At 35.3% G+C, this 6,668-nt stretch overlaps 1 long non-coding RNA gene across 1 annotated transcript; it reads left to right on the top strand.

Moving 5' to 3' along the window:
* The first annotated feature begins 462 nt into the window (after positions 1–462).
* On the top strand, positions 463–3,093 carry LOC110890869. The gene is made up of 3 exons (XR_002564834.2): positions 463–901; positions 2,459–2,512; positions 2,908–3,093. It is a non-coding gene; the product is annotated as an uncharacterized LOC110890869 (long non-coding RNA).
* The last annotated feature ends 3,575 nt before the right edge of the window (positions 3,094–6,668 follow it).

The following is a 6,668-nucleotide window of genomic DNA, read 5'->3' as shown; positions in this document are numbered from 1 at the left end:
TCACATTTTTAACGATAAAATGTGTAAGAATAAATTATATATACCGGGTTTCATCCTGAAATGGTGTATAGACATTATTGCCTAATGGAGATGGAAATGATCGGATGGTTCTGCTTGTGGCACGATGATACTTCATTAGTCTGTCAGTGATCAAAATTTGTCGTTAAAAATATATATATTTTACTATCGAATAACTAAAAGCATGTATTTGCCGATGTCCTTTTAGTGGCCCTCAAGAATGACGTAAATTTCTAATTTAACTAAAAGTTGACAACAAAAAATCTTCACCAAACTCTTGATTAAAATTTCCGTATTTTGAAATAACTTTTGATAAAAGTGTTTTGTTTTACATTTATAAGAAAAGCAAAAGTATAAGGGCCCAAAGTATAATTGTTTGTCCACTGATGTTTAATTTCACAGCTGGCATAGAAAAACAAACACTTAAAAAACAACACAGAAATGAGGAAAGGACATAATAGTAGTTTCTCGAACCACCCAAAGCGCATTCATTTCTCATGCTGTCCTCTTCGTTCAGAATCAAAAGCTTTCGTCACTTATCAAATCTCCGGCCACAGATCCGTTACGTTACCGTCTATTATCAAATCTCCGATCACAAATCCGTTAGTTTTCCGTTTCTTATCCAGTCTCTGGCCACCAGATCCGTTCGGTTTTCTATATTTATTAAATCTCCGATCACCAGATCGGTTAGGTTTTCGATTAAATTGCCGGCGGCTACCAGATCTGTTAGTTTCCGATATGGAAGACGATGAAGAAACTCACATCAATCCGTCGGATCCGGATCTGGATCTGAAGATTCGCAGCGATTTAATCCACGGATCTCCGTCACGTTGCCGTCCGCCGTACCGCTGCAGATGACGTTGACCTTAGTGCTACCGGTTCGGTATATCTCTGAATTGTTTTGGATTTCAGATCGCGCATCAATAGAGAATTGATTTTGTTGAGAATTGTTGTGTTTGACCACGTTTTTGCTTTTTAGTCTTCACAATCTTCTTAGCCAGGACATGTATATAAGAGAAATCAGAGAAATAGTCGGTGTTTTAAGATGTTATATAATATAATGGCAGTATCGTAGTTAAGTCGCCAATTTAGGACATGCTTATAATACAAAAACGGAGAAGTTGTCGGTGGCGGAGGCCACCGACTTTGTAATTTAAGATATACTATAATAAGTAAAAGTAAATTATCGTATAACTAAATGAAACAAATATTAACGTTAAATTCATATAGTTACAAATGTATTTTAAATAATTATATTACTTATTGATGGATAGGGGTGTTCATCGGGTTTTTTCTTCGGGTTTCGGGTTCTTCGGGTCGGGTTGTTCGGGTTTTTCTCTGGGAAAAATTTACCTGATAACCAACCCATTTAAAGTTCGGGTTAGTCGGGTTTGGGTTATTCGGGTTCGGGTTAGTTCGGGTCGGGTTATTCGGTTTTCGGGTTTAGATGTAAAATGAAAATAAATGTTTTTTTTTTTCAAAATATCATCAAAATTCATATTGTTACTTTATAAATATCATCAAAGTTCAAAGATTAATTGACAATATGTTATTATAATATTTAAAAAAACCCAAAACTTAGTGTTCCATCTATTAAAGACTCAAAATTTAAACACTTTTATAAGAAAAAAAACAATAAATGTTCGGGTTTTATTTCGGGTTTCATGTTTCGGGTTTTTCGGGTCGGGTTGTTCGGGTTTTTGGCCTGTAAAAAGTGACCCGATAACCAAACCATTTAAAGTTCGGGTTGGTCGGGTTCGGGTTTCTCGGGTTCGGGTTTTTCGGGTATTCGCTAATTCGGGTTCGGGTGGCTTTGAATTCGGGTCGGGTTTCGGGTTTTGGATAAAAATGAACAGCCCTATTGATGGATAAGATAGATAAAGATGAGCATACAGCTCATGAAGTAAATTCTTGCCACGTTGCCTTCTAAATTTTACACCTATAGGTAACATATGTCTTAACCGGCACCTCTCGGTCATACATTTTGCCATCTGTTGGATTGGGATTAAGTAAACTTATTAAGTTGAAAATAATATAAATATACATATTTTCACTTGATATGATTCTTCTACTTTCAAAAAAAAAAAAAAAGGTAAGAATATAACAGTTATAACTTAGTGGGCATCATAGAGAAAAGAGACACTGTAAGGTTCTAGCCAACATGTTGAAGTAGTGATAACCAGAAATTAGTTGGTTGTATCAGAAATAACCGACGAAGAGAATAAAGGGTGTGTTTGAATTACAAGTAGCAGGAGGTAATATACTGATCGATATACTCAGATTTAATTATTATTATTATTATTATTATTATTATTATTATTATTATTATTATTATTATTATTATTAATTTATGGATTTGTTGGGTATTAATGGGGTATAAGTACGGTTAAGTTTAGCATGAGTAGTAGATAATTATGTTTATGTAAAATTTTGGTTATAGGAGATAAAAAGCAGTTAATCAAGGACTTACCGGAAGGTTTCTCTAGACGTCCAGGTAAGTTCATACGACTCTCCAAACATCATTTAATGTACTAGTAGTTGTATGCTATGTGTTGCGATTTTATATAATTAATTATAAAATGATGTTAGTGGTAAAAAGGGGAGAAAACAGTTGATGCCATGAAATTCACATGGTAAGTTGTTAAAATAACCGTCGGGTTATTAGTCGTTATGTTACCATTGGTTAACTAGTCGTTTAACCACCTTTGAGTGGTCAGTCGTCATATCACCTTTGGGTGAACAGTTGTAAAAAAAAATATAACAGTTAATTATTAAATTGCCATAGGTGGAATATGGTAGGGTAGATAAAACTGTTATCTGAAAAACATTATAGTCGAATTATGAACTTACTTAGCATTGGCTAATAGTTGTATAAACAATGTTTTTCAGGTAAATCACCAGTGCGAGGTTGAAAGAGTCAAGTCGGGCCTTGGTATGTTTAAGGATCGAACATATGTTTATAACCCACTTTTGATGTATAAATTATGGGTTATCTAAATAAGTTGTTCTGATGTAAAGTTACTCAACTTATCAAATAAATATATAGTGTGAAATTTTAAGATGGTTGTTTTATCACATTATTTATTTTGTTATGAATGCTTCCACTGTTATTTAAAAGGAAAAATCTGGGACCGGTTTTGGTGGAAAATAACATTAAAAGATGGTAAAAAAAATGGGTGTTACATCAATCGCTAGTCTGACCCTGGTTATGTTGTGGTTGCTGATACGGATTATCGTAATATGGCTGATTATCATAATAATGCAAAGAATACCCCTGTGAAAAATATAGCTACGACTGCACAAAAGAGTTAGCTTAACATTGTGAGGAGGACCCCTCATATTGTGGGCAGTTAACAGTAAAATGAGTTTCTCCACAAATTTCACACATAGTTACACGACTCAAGAAAAATAAAAGACACGGACAATTAGATTCCGACGACTCAATTTACAAAAGCAAGTAGCACGTATGATGTCAATTAAGTCCAAATAAAGTAATCAACGTAATTGCCAAGAGTCCCCGGCAACGGCGCTAAAAACTTGATGTGCTAAAAGTGGTCTAAATAAATTAACTAAATTAAACCCTAAACTAGACTCTCTAAGTTTTAAATTTATAACTAAGACTCTCTAAACCTAGATCACACAACCGGCAAGTGTACCGGTCAATGCAGTATAACCTAAGTAAGTCCGAGTATCGAACCCACGAGACTCTCTAATTACGCTAACGACTCTATCTAGACTTAGACTGACACGAACTCTAACTGTTTTTATATTTAAGGGGAGGGGGGTTTACTAAAAATCCTAAATTTTCAATTAAAATTAAACTAAATTAACTAGATTAACTAGACGCGAAATTGGACGAACACTTAACTCAGTGATGATGAAGGCTACCTAGGCTAGACTCATGTTTAACTAGGATTGGATTTCTATTCGAAATTAACGTGGTATGGAACCGGGATCTTTTAATGCTAAACCCTAAGAAATCTCTACTAAGACCTCCCGACCCTTCTCAGGAAGAAACTTGTGAGACTCTACAAGGCTGTTACGACTACCGGTTGTTAGATTTCCTTACAGTCCTCTAACTTCTTGAAAAGTGCCCTAATATGACAATCTACCTTACAGCGCGAAAGTCTAAGGCAACTATGGATTTTAACTTGGTTTAATAGACACATGTATGATTAGGGAACTAAGACCGATTTCTTACAAAACCTAATCCTAGCTATATACCAAACCGAGACCTATTAATAACCTCGAGCCTTACATCGACAATATTAGTAGAATATCAAGTTTCAATAATCTTTTAATTACCGTTTCTAAGGTTATCGGCCGATTTACCCAAAAATTACCCAAACCTGCAAAGATTAGATAATTGACACGAACCTATTCTGTGAAAGACATTCATCAAGATTCATGTGAAACGAGCAATTAATTGAAAATCAACACAAGATACGCATATACACCAAATCAAAGGTTCCAAAGTTGTTTACTTTCCAAGAAAACCCATAAACCAACGTTAATAACAAATAAAAAATCCAAACTTTATCGAACAATCGTCATAGCCTAGGTAGTTTAAAAAATTAGCCAAGGAACATAGTCAAGAACAAAGATAATAAACAAGGTTCAAAACAAGAATTCATCGACAAAACAAAGAAAATAAGAAAACTAAAAGAGTCGGATAACAAAACCCGATAATCTCTTGTTCTTCAAATCTCCCGCTCGATCCCGATGATTCCCGCAAAACAACCTTTTACTTTCGTCCTGTTCCTGCTCGTCCCCTGATGTGTCCCCCAAGATATATATTCGTCTGATGTGTATTCGCCTCCCCTCTTATTATGTGCGACTCCTTTTATTTAGACTGGATTCACTTTATTCTTTTCCTTCAGCCGCCACTTACTAGGTTTGCTTTTCGAAAAAAAAAAAATCACAATCCCTTGCTGCCGTCCACTTTTCGTTGAACTCCCCACAAAAAAAATAATCTTCGTATCCCTCTCTTTTTAATAATAGCCCATGTCTCTCCAAGGATAATTAATAAATATGGCTCCATTAGGTTTTCAATATAGTCCAAACTAATAAAAAAATCATGTTCTCTAGGCTTGGTCTTGACTTTAGCGGCCCATTAATATTCTGCCATTTACTATACATGCAATCTTTCTTTCTTTTTTTCTTAAATATAAATTGCATTATCCATTTATTTAATGTAGCCATTTATTTCATTAATAATAATAATATTAATAATATTAATTATCCTCTAAACAATATATCAGCCACTTTTACTTTTCTTTCATAGGATATATATCAGAAAATAGCGGCAAATTTCCTTCAGTCACTGGTGCCCTACTCTACTCAATCAGCTGGTTATTTAATTATTACTCGTTTTCGCTCCATTTGCACCAGGACATGCCAAAACACAAAATAATATAATATAATACTAAAAACTAAAAAAAAAAAAATAATAACTATACAAAATTTATACACTTTACTCTGGACAAATATGTGTATTTTACCCCACATCATAATGTCTCCAGATTTTGAGAGCAAAGACCACGACACTTAATACTAGATCATGGGTAGTGTAGTTTTTCTCGTGAATTTTAAGTTGACGAGACGCGTACGCGATTACTTTCTCACGTTGAATTACAACGCAACTGAGACCCTAAATACATGCATAATAGTAAACAATGAAATCATCGGTACCTTCCGGTAAAGACAAGATAGGTGCGCTAGAGAGTTTCTCTTTCACCTCACTTGTAAGTGGTACCCTTTTGCATTAGAGTTGTGTGAGGTTGAGCGATTTTTGAAAATCCCTCAATGTACCTTCGATAGTAACCCACAAGACCAAGGAATTGGTGTCTTTCGGTGGGAGTTTTTGGTGCAGGCCAATTCTTAATGGAGTCAGTCTTGGCTGGATCGACATGTATTCCAGCTTCGTTGACTACATGTCCAAGGAAATGGACTTCACTAATCCAAAAGTCACATTTCTAGAATTTAGCATAGAGTAGTTCCCTTCTTAGAAGCTCTAAAATGAGGTGTAAACGCTCTTCGTGTTCCTCCTTGCTCTTAGGGTAAATCAGGATGTCATCAATGAAAACGATAATGAATTTGTCGAGGTAGGGTTTGCACGCTTGGTTCATGAGGTCCATGAAAACCGCAAGTGCATTGGTTAACCCGAATGGCATAACTAGGAACTTATAATGGCCGTACCAAGTTCGGAAAGCAGTCTTAGAAACATCTTCATCTCGGATCTCAACTAATGATAGTCTGATCTCAGTTCGATTTTCAAATAAAAGCTAGATCCTTGTAGTTGGTCAAACATGTCATCAATTCGGGGAAGTGGGTAACGATTTTTCACATTCATCTTGTTCAACTCACGGTAGTCGATGCATATGCGGAAAGTCTCGTCTTTCTTTTTGACAAATAAGATCGGGCTCCCTGATAATGACCTAAATTAACCTAATCTAGACACTAAGTAATATCCTAGACTCTCTAAAACTCAACTAAACTACTAACCTGTCACACCCCCAAAATCCACACGCGGGGTATCACCGCATGGAGGCGTGACATGACCAGGATCAAGCCACCAATCATATTGAACAACGTAATTAAATAAATAAAACCAACCACAATATAATTGGTGTCTAAAAGATAGTAACCAA

Source organism: Helianthus annuus, chromosome 11, assembly GCF_002127325.2.
Source record: "Helianthus annuus cultivar XRQ/B chromosome 11, HanXRQr2.0-SUNRISE, whole genome shotgun sequence".
Classification (NCBI taxonomy): Eukaryota; Viridiplantae; Streptophyta; class Magnoliopsida; order Asterales; family Asteraceae; genus Helianthus; species Helianthus annuus.
The sequence above is the reverse complement of the archived record's forward strand: the minus strand, read 5'-3'. Positions and strand labels throughout refer to the sequence as shown.